This window comes from Perca fluviatilis, chromosome 7 (genome assembly GCF_010015445.1).
Source record: "Perca fluviatilis chromosome 7, GENO_Pfluv_1.0, whole genome shotgun sequence".
Taxonomy (NCBI): Eukaryota; Metazoa; Chordata; class Actinopteri; order Perciformes; family Percidae; genus Perca; species Perca fluviatilis.
The window spans coordinates 24,934,164-24,948,600 of record NC_053118.1 but is presented as its reverse complement, the minus strand read 5'-3'; the positions used below and the strand labels follow the sequence as shown (position 1 = coordinate 24,948,600).

The 14,437-nt window shown below is 39.8% G+C and overlaps 1 protein-coding gene across 1 annotated transcript in view; it reads right to left on the bottom strand.

Moving 5' to 3' along the window:
• The window catches only part of LOC120561858 (carcinoembryonic antigen-related cell adhesion molecule 5-like), an 80,827-nt gene that overhangs the window by 47,709 nt on the left and 18,681 nt on the right, over nt 1–14,437 (bottom strand). The gene's annotated exons all lie outside the window — the stretch shown is intronic.

Sequence of the window (14,437 nt, the reverse complement as noted above, 5' to 3'; positions counted from 1 at the left end):
TAAAAGTTACTGCGACAACAATGGCTTCTCTTTAAAGTGGTATGGACAGTTTTCTTGGATGGAATCCAGTGTAAATAAGGACGAGCTTTTCTGCAGTATGTGCAGACATTTCCAGCAGCGAGAAACTGACAGCCCATCAGAGAGAGAAAAGAGGCCCTCACACAGGTAACATTAAGTCAAACGTCTTTCACGCTTCTTGTGTTATTAATTAAGTAACCTAGCTAACCTAGTAACCTTCCTATTTTAGTAAGAAATGGTGAATACTGATGATGGCTTCTAGCTGAAACGCGTTTGTGTTTTGCCCACATTAAATAAGAAGATAACTTCTGTGTGAGTGACCTAGTTTTGAGTTTTCTTTGATCCTGTCACTGCCGTGGACTTAATACACAGTCTAAGATTTGGCGCTTTGCTGGCCACTTTTCATTATATCTTTCATAATTTAGCTAAACAATGCTTGGCTGGAAGTTTTCATTCTTTGATTTTCTTTTACTGCTGGTAGCCATTTGCTGCTCATGATCTGACCGTATAGTCCTGAAGCAACAATGCTGTTGCATTGTTACATGTGTGATTTCCGTCCAATGTACTGTAGGCTATTCTATGTCCTGCAGTATGTAAATGCCTTCTCTGCTGTGTGTGTTCATGTTTAGTTGCCACTTTGTGCAATAAAAGGGTTAATTTTATAACAGTGCTGTGCAGAGCCAATTGGCTGCATTAATGCTGCCGTTTCTGCCGGTGCAAATATATTTTAGCCTGAATATGTTACAATCTACAGGTTTTTGTCTATATTGTTGTGTACAAACTTTTTAGACGGAGCTTTGTTGGTTGAGCATGTTGGAGACAGTACTGTTATAATGCCGTTGTAATGCAGTATGTTGGAAGGTTAGTTAGTCCTTTTTGCTACTCCGTCTTTTAGAAAATGGCCCACCCACTTTTGTACTGGCCCGCCCAAAATACTATTTCTGCCTACGCCCCTGCTCCTACGTGGTAACTTGGCGCAGTATCCCTGCACGTATTTCTAGAAATTTTCGTGATTTAGTATTTTCTCTGTCTAACTTCAGTTCCTCTGTGCAGATCCCGCTGTTACCTGCTTCCTACCTGCCGTGCTCTGCCGTGCTGCCTGCCTCACGACTCTCAGACACAACCACCTGCTTCTCCTGGATTCTACTCGGAACTTCTTCAGATCTGCCACTGCCTGGTTCCCTCAAGCTGCAGTCCATTCCCAGAAGACTACAAGCTCAGCCTTGATTGTTCATCTCCTCTGAGTATTTATGCCTAATAAATACTTGAACTGTTTATCTGTGTCCTGAGTGGTATCTCTGTGTTCTGGGTTGTATATACAGCCTTAACAGGGATAGGGATTTTTTATTTATTTATTATTATTACTTTTTTATATGTTTTTATTTGTGTTTTACTATTTCAACTTGTAATAAAGCAATATTATTAACCAAATGATTACATATTTATTATTGAAACACACAGTAGACACTTCAAGTAGACATGCTTTGACAGAAATGTCATGTGGTTTTATTACTTATGTGGTAGAACTTTATAATGATATATATTCAAAGTCAGTGGCCTACACAGTGAATATTGATAAGGGAGGTGTCAAGACACCTTTAGATTAGATTTGATTATATTTCTCTTCAATGTCATTGTGCAGAGTACAAGTACAGAGACAATTCAATGCAGTTTCAAGTGCAAAAAAAGTACAGTATAGACAGGTAGTGTAGTATAAACAGTATATGGCATAGTGCAGTGTAGACAGTAGTATACAGTTAACCAAGTGGTATGGTTTACAGTAAGGCTATGTGCAGTGTATTAACAGTAGCATTATAAGAGCAGAACACATGGATACGTTTTTTTTTCTCCATTGCCTGTATAATTTCCCCATCCCCTGTGTAGCTATACCTCTTAACCCTCATTATTTAACAACATATACATTTCTTAAAATATCATAGCCTACTTGTTCGTGGATAAATGTTACTTCATATAAATTCATTTGCTACATATCGAAGTATGAGTAATTCCAATCCATCAAAACGTTGCTGAAAACTGAAATATTATATATAATAAAGCTGAAATATTTTGTTCCGATTCTTTTCATAAACTCTCTATGGGCTTCACCTTCTCACTTGACTGCATGCCTCCACGCCCACCCGATTGACTGCAAGCTTGGCTTCTTGGCTTCTCCCTTCTTATATACTGTCTATGGCTTCTCCATTGACATATATATAATGGAACAATAGACCCCGTTGCTCTGGACGGAGACCAGTGAAGGCTATTAGGAGCACTTTTCCGGTGATCTCTTGCTTTACTGCGCAGCCTCCAACTGACAGAGACAATGTAAATGTGACGGGAGCAACGTGTCTGAAAGTTGTAAGTCTTCTGGTAGCTGTGCCAAGAGAAATATCAATCATTCCCAATCTTACAGAGACGGAGAGCGTAGGTATATGTAAGGAGATAACATAAGCACAGGCTAATTATTGCTAACTAACATGCTAGTTAACATTAGTAATTAAACCTAAACAGCTAATGTAAGTCGAAACTGCCTGCGAGCTTCTCCTGTACTATACGGTAATTCCTCTACTGTGCGACAGTAAGTCACTTGGTTATGACACAATCGTTAGCCTATTTTTACAAAAACGTCTGCTACGGGGCCAGAACGTGAGGTACAAGGTAATGGAGCCTTTTATACATTGTCGTGTTTCTTTAGAAATAAACAGTGGACAAATAGAGTCTTTAAATGCTTCAGATGTAAAGTTATTCGCAGTCAAGTGACGTAAAAACAAAATGGCGGTCAACGGAATGCTAACGGGAGGTGATCGCTTTGTAGCAACAAAGCGATCCCATGGGAGGTTCGAGTTCTGAAGCGAAGCTTACCCCCTTGGTACACGGTTGCTTACGGGCCTGGTCCAATCAGGGGCCCGCATCACTGGAAGACATTGATTGACAGCCGGGGCTCCCCATCACGCAGCCACTGACCAAGCGGGAGTGAGAACGGGTCAAATTCATTTCCTTGTTTATGTTATGAAGACGACACGTGTGTGACTCAAACATCTCACATTACCAACAAAACGTACAGCGGAAGACCGTCATGCCAACATGTATACATTGTAACATCAATGTACGCTGTAACGATTTTTCACTCTTAAGTCTCTGAAAGTTGCTGCTGTTTCATCTTGTCAGCTGTCTGCAGCAGGCGGGCCTGTTGCTCCGTTTTCCCCCCCGAGACTGGCGCGCGCACACACACAAACACACACACACACACACACAATCACACACCGTGGATGCAGGAAAAAACGCAGATGAGACCTATAGGATGACCTAAATTGAGGACAGCTACTTTATTGTAAGTGCAATGATAAGTTAAAGTCCAATATGAAACCGTATGAATGTGAGTCCCAGCCCAGGATAGGAAATTAACTAACAATGTAAAGATCAACAAGCCACTGACAGATATGTTCATGTTTGATTCATTCAATAAATTATTATTTTGTGTCTTAAATCCACCAGCCATTTTCATATTATACCAACATCATCATCCTGAGCCTTTTTGGTAAAGGTAATAAATAATAGTACTAATTATTATTCTCCCCAAAACAAGTTTTCTTTTTATTTATTTTTTTATTTTTAAGAAATATACAAAAAAAGTTGCAATGTTTTTGCAACAACTCATGTGTTATGGTCCACATTCACAAGTGGTGTTGTTGTTGTTGTGATGCACGTAGGCTACTCCTGATTTTGTCAGTCCTCTCATCTCTTATATGCAGTGGCGTAACGAGCCAACACCGGACCCCTATGCAGTATTATCAAGGCGGGCCCCCCTACTACAGCACGTGATGACGAGTAGGCTACCATGAATAGGACAGGATAGGATCATAGAGACACAGCAAGTCCTGTTTTTCACCTTTTATGAGGCAAAAAAAAAAAAAGTGCCTCAGTGGCTGGTGGTCAAAAAAGTTAACTTCATGCCCTGGTTAAAATGCTGACAGCTAACATTAAACGGTGTAAAGTGTGACTGTATTTCACTGTAGAGGATTCCAACACCGGAACGTAACAGGCTGCCGTTGTTGGAAAAACAACACAGACACTTTAACTGCGTGTGAAAACTTTCACACTTTCACTTGAAACTGGTAACCTAAGGAGGTGCATTCAAAGTTATTGTAAAATACCCTTTTCCCATCTGGTGGTTGTTTTTGTCGTTTAACAGCAATTTACTGGTGAAATAAGTTATTGTTATGATTTATTGTTATTACATTATTAATAAATCATTTAATTTTGACCATATGGCCTTAGTAAGGGTGTGACGAGATCTCGCGAGATCTCGCGTGACGAGATTTCTCGTCGAGGTGAAAAGAGTGAAAGAGTGACAGACAAGACGAACACAATATGTAAACATTGTAAGAAAGAAATGCCGTACTACTAACTACTGCGCACGTCGCGCGGAAGTGCAGTGAGTTAGATAGAGAGCTGTGGTGGTGCTGTAAGTGTTTTTGCGTAGTGCTCGTGTTAGCCGCGTTATACGGCATTTTTTCTTACAATGTTTACATATTGTGTTCGTCTTGTCTGTCACTCTTTCGCCGTTTATTATTTCCGCAGGAAAACCAAAATGTTGCCACACAAATGATTTAAAAGTGGCAGGGGGATTTTCAATAGTAATTCCACGCTCTATCACGCTGACATCACATCGCCTCCGCAGAGACAACTTTTCACCGCGACCGAGAAATCCGTCTCGTTCTCATGAACCCAATCTCGTGATGTGTTTGCGTCGCGGTTACGTTAGCGCTCTCGTCACACCCCTAGCTTGTAACCTTGGTTCTCTGAGTAAAGACTATTTTTCCCAGTCATATTTCTTAACTGAAGTTTTCTTTAAATTAGTGTTAAAATCGCGTCTCGCTCTCGTGACCCCAATCTCGTGTCTCGTCTTGTCTCGTGAGCGAGTGTCTCGTCACACCCCTAGGCCTTAGCAATAAAAATCTTGTTCCTTAAAGGGGTGATAGAATGCAAAACCGATTTTACCCTGTCTTAGTTGAATAACGACAGTTCGGTGGGTAAATGGGACAGAAGAAGCTCAAAATCCCATTGACACCCCTTTACTATGAAAATCTCATATTTTGAAACTGCCGCTGAAAACGGGCGAATCTCAACAAAGCTAGTTGCTTGCGTAAGCATCTCAAAATCCGGAACCTTTGTCACGGCCATGGGTATATTAAGAGAACGGTCACGCCCCAACATTTACATAGGCTACACAACTGACCTGAGATCAGGTAGTCTTCTGAATCTAGCTAGGTCACGCAGATCTCTGCTATTCCATTACAAAATTCACTTCTGAAACTTTTTTATGCGAGAAATCAACCATATAAAGCTCAAATATGGGCCGCTTTACGAAAACAGTATGGCTAATTGCAAATTTTCTCCGACTGTGTGTCGGAGTTTAGCGCCGGTGTTGGTGCTGCCTGGGTTGCTACATCGCCACCCTGACCGCAGTGTCAGCGAGCTTGTTACGCCCGCAATCTTTTACCGCAGCCCGCAGGTTCCAGTAAATCTTATAATGGGTATGTGTGTTGAGTTATTTAAACAAACAATCGGGGAAATAAATGCCTCTTGTCCGCGAGTCTCATTGATAGAGCCGCGGTGAGATGGAGTCCATCAATGAGAGCTAGCTAGCCTCCTCCTAACTCTGACATTCACAAAAATACATTCAATTGAAATCCGAAATTGGAAAAGTGTTAGCTAAGCTTTGTAAGACCTTGAGGAACCTGTAATATTCATGCCGTGACGAAATTCAAACTGTAAATATACTTTAGTTATGCGAAAGTGAGCAAGCTGCGATATTTCCCCATTGTAATGAATGGGACATATAGCTAGCAGCTGCTCGTCCTACAAAGACGCCTCGCGTTCATAAAAATGCCTTAAAATCAAATCGGACACAACGGTTAGCTTTATAAGACATTGGGGAATGATGTTATATAAGTTGCGTGACGAAATTCAAACTGTAAATATAATTTGGTTATGGCGACAGTGTAGCTAGCTAGCTGCGGTATTTCCCCATTGTAATGAATGGGACATATAGCAAGCAGCTGCTCGTCCTACAAAGACGCCTTGCGTTCATAAAAATGCCTTAAAATCAAAAATCGGACACAACGGTTAGCTTTATAAGACATTGGGGAATGATGTTATATAAGTTGCGTGACGAAATTCAAACCGTAAATATATTATAGTTATGCCGGCAGCTGGCCGCGGAGCCCCGTATGCAGTATCCACAAAGGGTGACTTTGCCCTGGGTATGGAGCCCAGCAGGCTGCCGCTTTCTCGTCAGACTGTGTGGAACTCCTGAAGTCCGACACGTCTTACCAAATTTGCAATTAGCCATCAATTTTCAAAACGGCCCATATTTGAGCTTTATATAGTTGATTTCTCGCTTAAAAAAGTCCCAGAAGTGAATTTGGTAATGAAACATTGCAGTGTCTGGAATATGAGATTCTGTCGCTTCTCTAATGTATGTGTATTGGGGATTCGCTCAACCAATCAGCGCGCATCTCTAATGTGTGCGTATGGCAAGTCGCTCAACCAATCAGCGCGCAGCTCATCTAAATATTCATGAGCATACCATATTTGGAAGAAAAGCTCTTGTTACAAATAGGGCCAAAACACAGGGATGCATAAGGGCCAATAAAATATCAACCAGGCCATTTTCAGCCCAACCAATGTTACATACCCCATTAGGAGACCATAAGGAACAGTGTGAAATACCCTATATAATCATTCTATCACGCCTTTAAATGTCGCTGACTGTTCTTCTGGGTTTCTCTTTTGCCTTTTGTAACTTCTTTTAAAAGTATCGGCTCAAGGACCATTTAGGCACCGGCACCATTTTAAAAGTATCGCTTTAGCACCGGTATCTGAAAAAACCCAAACAATACCCAACCCTACCCATTATTTTCAGGAGTTATTATGCTGCGTTGAAGCGAGTGGCTGTCCTGTGTCTGTTCCCGTGGTCTGAGCCAGAACCAGAGACTGTACAGACAACATCTGCGGCCCAACAGGTAACGGTATGTCAGCGCCGAGAATTAACATTTAGGCTTGCTACACGTATTAGCATTACATTTTATAAGAACTGGAAAGTAACTATACTGTACTTCAATACAATTGTTAGGTACCTTCCATTTTCTCCTACTTGATATACTTCTACTCTACTAAAATCCAGAGTCAAGTATTGTAGCCTACGTTTTACTTCACTATTTATGTTATAGCTTTAGGTACTTTGCAGAGTCAGATTAATAATACAAAATATAATGAATAAATAAATGATAATGTATTAAATTGGATAAATATGAGACTTTGTTGATCCCGTGGTGAAGTTCACAAGCTACCTGTCAAGTCATACTTGTGCGGTAATTTTGCTGAAAGTAACTCAAAAGTAGTGTAAAGCATTACAATTCAAAGACAGTAATATGGTAATAAAATTATTTATTCTCAAATGATAGTAACTTGAATTCTATAATGTATTACATTTTCGAAGTAACTTGCCCAACAATGATTGGCAATAAGAAAAAAATAACATTTAATTAACTTATTTATAACTTTTAAGCAACATGGATTCAAGGCCAGTACTCTGTTTCCTGGTTAACTTTTGTACCAGTATCACTACCTGGAATTAGGAACCAGTACCCAACGGCACCATTTTTCAGTAGACTACTTTATAACAACAAGAAATGTATTTCAGTTGTAAAAATAAGTCCAACTTATGTATCCTATTACATTTTGATTTAGAACATTTCAACCAACCAACCAAAGGAATCAACTACAGTCTGTTACACCTCTTATCTACTGTATATTCAACGTCACTTACAATTTATCGATCAGCATAAAATGCATTTAAAAATAGAAGATGTTACACACTTGATAAGGTATTGTATTCATTCAACACAAGGTATGGGCTGGGTCTGAATTGACTTGCAATTCGGCCCGGATGCAGACTTTGATCCAGACCAGGGGCGTTTCTAAGACTTGAGGAGGTTCGGGGTTTAGCCCAGACCCATTTAAATGAATGTAATCCAATGCAAAACAGCAATTAGCTTGCCCAGGTTGTTAATAGCCAGTGTATGTTCATTTTAGCCCCAGTTTGTAGATGTTAATTAGATGGCACCAACATTTGGCCTAATCATAACTGGCCTGGCAACCTAAAGGCCAAGGTTTTGTTTCCTGATCTGTGAGGCAACTTATGAAGCTGGGGGTCCTCCCACAGAAAAGCGTTAAACACTTAAGTTCCTGCATTTCGGTCAATTGTTATGCACCGATTTCTACCTTTTCTGAATCAATTTACATGGGAAATATCTTTATGTGAAGGGAAACATAGGGGACTATTCAAAAAATAAAAACATAATAGAATATTTTGCAGTAAGGCTCTTAGGCATTCTGTATTGCTTTCAACTATTTATTCTCCTGTTGATCGACTTTTCTAATTATCCGAGTCAGCACACATGTAGCCTTGGCATAATTTACTCTTCCCTCTTTTGCGTCTTTTGTTGGGGAAGTAACCTCCTAAAATTTGCATATGACAGTTATTCACCTCAATGATACATCAATTCATTTTAATGAGATAATAAAACCCTGGACTGTAATAGTTTGAGCAAGATTTCTGCTCATGTTCAAAACTTTGTGCACATTCAAAAAAAGATCTGTGTTCTCTGTGATTTGGAGGAGTCGTAATACTTTGAGTGATAATGAGTGATAATAGGCTATTACAAGAATACAGTCAATATATTTCAGAAAATAATCTATCTGCACCATAGTCTGCTGTGCATTAAGTGATTGCTCTGCTGATATGGTAGATCTCAGACCTTCTGACAGACACAGAGCTCTGTTTGGGTCTCTGGTCTCTGAATGAGACAAAGTTTAGGGAAGTGGCTGTACGCTGCTCTACATCGGAGGTAGAAAACCGAAACTACGGCAGAAATATACTGAGCACAAACGCGTCACATCTACCGCAGCATGCCCACAGCAGCGTGTCTTTTATAAACCTGAAAATGCACAGACCACGGAAGCGGCGCTGCTCATCTCTATTTTTACAAAAAGACTGGAAACTAGGGCGCCCGGATAGCTCAGTTGGTAGAGTGGGCGCCCATATATAGAGGTTTACTCCTCGAGGCAGCGGGCCCTTTGCTGCATGTCATTCCCCCTCTTTCATTTCTTCAGCTGTCCTGTCAATAAAACCCTAAAAATGCCAAAAACAAAACATCTTTAAAAAAAAAGACTGGACATTAAAGCGACGCACAGGTTTGCTTCAAAGCTCCGTGTGTTTGAGTTTGAACCATAGACTAAACGTCACTGCACAGGAACTTCAAACAAAATCATTGCACTCCTAAACTTTGTGTTAATGGCATCAATGTATTAGACTGATTTGGCAATGATTCCTCCGAAAATTTCACCTTTCACAACTTTCCTCACGGTTGCTAAGTGATGGCAACAAATACATCATGTTGGTCAGTAGGGGTGGGCGATATATCGTATACGATAATATCATCATTGTTGTGTTAACAATGTACAAATTGACATTATTGAGTATTTAAATTAGAAAAAAAAAACACTTCAAAACACGCATTGGAACGCTACACATTCAATAATGTCAACAAAGATGGTGGTGCGCTATTGTGCAGCGGCTACTAGCTCTGCTGTCGGTGCATATTTATACAAGTACAGCCACAGTGAACTAATCAATACACAACTACGATACAACACAGCCGTTACGAGAGCCTTCCAGGCGGCTCATAACATCCCGGAGGACATAGCCAGACCGGGCGCTCCTGGATTGTTGTCGGCAGCTAGCACGCCGAGCTAGCTACCGGCAGGATCGAGACAAGAACTCCGGCAAGACCAGAGGAGGAGGACTGTGCATTTTTGTGGATAATGAATGGCGTACCTACAGCAGGATCGTTGCCCAGCAATGCTCACCAGACCTGAAAGCCATGTCGCTAATATACAGGCCATTTTATTTACCACAAAAACAGCACACTGCCGTCCACATAGCCCCTGATGCTAACGTTAGCACAAGTTTGGCTCACTGCTAACCATAGTGAACAAACTGCAGCGCGGGGGGGATAAATATTGTAGCAGGGGACTTAAACAAGGCGTCCTTAAAGTCTGTACTCCCCAGCTTTTTTTCTAGCATGTAGATTGTGTTACTAGAGGGAAGAACACACTAGACCATGTATACTCCAACATCAAGAAAGCATATAGAACTACGCCTCTCCCTCACCTGGGCAAGTCAGGTATCATCCAATTACTCCTGATCCCAGCATACGTCGCGGTCAGAAGGACTATACTATATAGCCAAGTAGAACTATCAGAACCTGGCCTGACACGGCCCTATCTCATCTCCAGGACTGCTTCCAAGGACATGGTTGTGTGCAATGTTACAGAACAGAGCCCTTTGTTTATTATTATGATTTCATCTTGCTTGTATGCTACACAATTTACATTACAGCAGAAGTGTACAACTGAATGTGTACTCAGTTCAATGTTCCTACACTAGTTCAATTAGTATTTTGTATGTCTTTTAATTGTTTTTACTTGAATACTTACATTTTAAAGAAAATAAATAAGAACAGTTTTCATTCAACATTGTGCCCATTATTAGCATCAGTGATTAAGTAACTGAATTATTTTTATAGGATATCATCTAATTATCTAAAAATATCGAGATATAATTTTTTGTCCATATCGCCCACCCCTACTGGTCAGACCCCGCATCCCCACTAACACAGAACGTTTAGGGAACGTAGTTTCTGGTTCTCTAAAGGTTAGTTCGAACCAACCCAAAAACTAACGTTTAGGGAACGTTCCCTCATGGTTATAACGTTCCCTAAACGTTAGGGGAACCAACCAACTGAAACGTTCTCCTGTGTTTGCACTGTTACCTCCACACAACGTTCCCGTTTGGTAGTTTTTGGTAGTTTTTGGTTGTTCTGAGTGCGGTTTTGAAATGTTTATTTAAACCAGCTCCATTTAAGTTTTTGAAGTAGCATATAAAAGGTTTGCAGTCACTTGATTTAGATTCACTCAAAAATGATTGGTCTTATAAAATCTAAGTAAGATAAACAACATAGCAAGAGAATATATTTATTTTTAGGCTGATATCAATTTTGTTAAAAACAATACTTTTGTGCTTGATTTCTTTTTTTTTTTAACTGTATTAAATGAAAATACTTAAAACAGTCTCCTGGTGAGCTGTTCAAAATCGGCTCGGAGTGTGACGTCACAATCCGAAATGAGCTGGCTAACCGCAACCGTTAGCTCGTAGCGTTAGCGTTAGCATGCTAACGCTAATGCTAACACTAGCATGGTACCTTGTTCTCAATAGCAAAGCACTGCTACAACACACACAAGTTCACCATAATCTACAAAAGAACTACTTACATGTGCGCCCTCATTTAGAAGTCTCCCAGCTAATCCTGCCTTGTAACTGACTGAAGTTGGAGAAACAGCTTGTCTTTTACTTCTATGGAGCTAGCTAGCTGACATGATCTACATCTGAGCTACTGAGCATGTGCGAGTGCAATCAAAGATAGTACAGAAGAAGAAGAAGAAAAGAGGTCTCACTCTGTAGCCAAAACAGAAACCAGGTGAAAAGAGGATCTGCAGCAGTGAGAGAGAGCTGTGCAGTACAACAAAAATATGGTGTTTTTTGAAAATTAAACCATGTAAACCTATTCTGGTACAACCTTAAAATACAATTATGAACCTGAAAATGAGTATAATATGGGCGCTTTAATACATCCATGCGATACACGGACAAAGAAAGAAGATTCAATTTGCTTCGCCAAACGATCTCACGAAAAAGTAAGTGAAATACGTTACAGTTTCATGAAGTTATTATGGTTGTAATGCAACGGTTTGGGTTTAACCGTAAGCCCTTTCCCTCGTAGTGCTTTGTTATATTCCGGTTTTGATCAGGTTGACCAAAAAAGGTTCAACAACTCACTTCAGCATTTGTTTTTCCCCTCGTTGCCATCTTGCCAGTCAAGCAGCGACTTGTTCAAAACTTTCTTTTTGGTAAACTCTTTGTGCACAAACAAAGTTCTCAATGCTCGAGTTCATGTGTAAATCCCCTGGTGAGACTTCGTGCAAAGTTTCATGTTGTGTCGAGCCTTCTTAGTGTTTTACATATAGTGATTTTGATGCAATAAAAGTAGCCTCTAGTTCTCCCATTCAAAAAGCCATTTGACCCGAAAACGACAATACGATCAATCTTAAAAGTGGCGTTTCCGTCCCAATTATGCTTTTAAACGAAAGTTCGACTCTGGTACATTCACAAAAAGCTCCTAGGTTGCATTGTGGCGAGAGTTGCGCTTTAAATTGACTGCATATACAGTACAGGCCAAAAGTTTGGACACACCTTCTCATTCAAATGAGTTTCCTTTTTATTTTCATGACTATTTACATTGTAGATTCTCACTGAAGGCATCAAAACTATGAATGAACACATATGGAATTAAGTGCTTAACAAAAAAGTGTGAAATAACTGAAAACATGTCTTATATTTTAGATTTTTCAAAGTAGCCACCCTTTGCTTTTTTTATTAATAAGGGAAAAAAATCCACTAATTAACCCTGACAAAGCACACCTGTGAAGTGAAAACCATTTCAGGTGACTACCTCATGAAGCTCATTGAAAGAACACCAAGGGTTTGCAGAGTTATCAAAAAAAGCAAAGGGTGGCTACTTTGAAGAATCTAAAATATAAGACGTTTTCAGTTATTTCTCACTTTTTTGTTAAGTACATAATTCCATATGTGTTCATTCATAGTTTTGATGCCTTCAGTGAGAATCTACAATGTAAATAGTCATGAAAATAAAGAAACCCATTGAATGAGAAGGTGTGTCCAAACTTTTGGCCTGTACTGTATATTGCGCTTTGCATATATATATTGCGCTTTATTTGCTGTTGTGCATGATGTTGCCGCATTGTATGTTTTGTGTCATCGTGTTAACCTGCTTGCGTTGTTGTTACAAATAAGACATACCAGCTCTTTCAATTAGTTTTAGTGTACGTACATACATGATAGCCAGTACAATCAGTCATTTTAGGCAAGTCACTCGGCGGCCACCTTGCAACGTACTTTGGGCAGTTATCGGCAAGCTATTTTCCTATTTAAGTGAATGGGGAAGCATACAGGAAGAGACGGAATACGTTTAGGCTACACAGCTGCCATACTGGCTTTACAAACTAACCCCATGCATTTCTATGGATGCTGTGTCTCCCCATTAGAAAGTCTCTGGGCTACACTACCGCCGAGTGACTTGCCTTATTCTTAGTATGACATATCAAACTTTTGTTTCTTTCTTTTTAGGTCAGCTGAGAAGGACTGAGTCTTCAAAACCATGGAGCTCTATTTTTTTGCGGAAGCAAGAGCAAGAGCTGTCCATCTTCTACACTGCTGCCATCCTCCTGCCTCCTCCCCTCTGGCGGGCGCTACAGATCCCTGCACACAAAAACAACCAGACACAACAACAGCTTCTTTCCCACTGCCATCACTCTCCTGAACTGCTGATAAGTGGGCTCATCCCCACTTTGGCCATTCACCTACACATTACATACATTATCATTCCAACATGCATCTTGCATAATACATTTGCACAATTACTTTGTACTCTACATCCTTATCTGTTTTGCATTTTGTTTATTCTTCTTTGTATATTGTAAATTAAAGTTTTAAATCCCATGAAGTTTGCCTGTTCATTCATTCCTGCTAATATATAATAATTCATTCCTACTCATGCAGACAGTTTAAAGTAATAATAAAATTAGTATCATTGTTGTTAAAGTTTGTTAAAGGTTAGGGGAATGTAAAAAAGAACGTTAGGGGAACGTTCTCTAAAGGTTGCAACGTTAGGGGAACGTTCTGAGAACGTTCGATGTAACCAAAAACGAACTTTCCCAGAACGTTCAACCAACTTTCCATAATAACCAAAACACAACCAAAACACAACCAAACCTAACCATCAGGGAACGTTCGCGCAACCAAAAAACGAACGTTCCCATAACGTTCTTGGAAACAAAAATTGTTAGCTGGGATGTAGCTGCCGGTTTTATTCGCCGGAAAAATAAACTGGACAAAGTTACAGTTCTACCATACAGTAAGTTCTACAACAAAAATGTAAGAACTGCGAGTGCCTTGGAAAATACTTTGTATGTGCCATTCTGGGGCTTTATTATTCTATTATACTTATTTTTGTATAAAAAAATAAATAAATTAAAAAAATTTAAAAAAAGAGAAAGAGAGGGTCATTCATAAAATATTCAGGGCTATAGCCGGGGACGCCCAGGCCTAACGCCTCTGGTCCAGACATTAAGAAAACCCTGCTTTAGACTTTTGCTCCTAAAAAAGTGAATACTACTCATAATTTCTTTTATTTCTTTTTTTTATAATTTTATT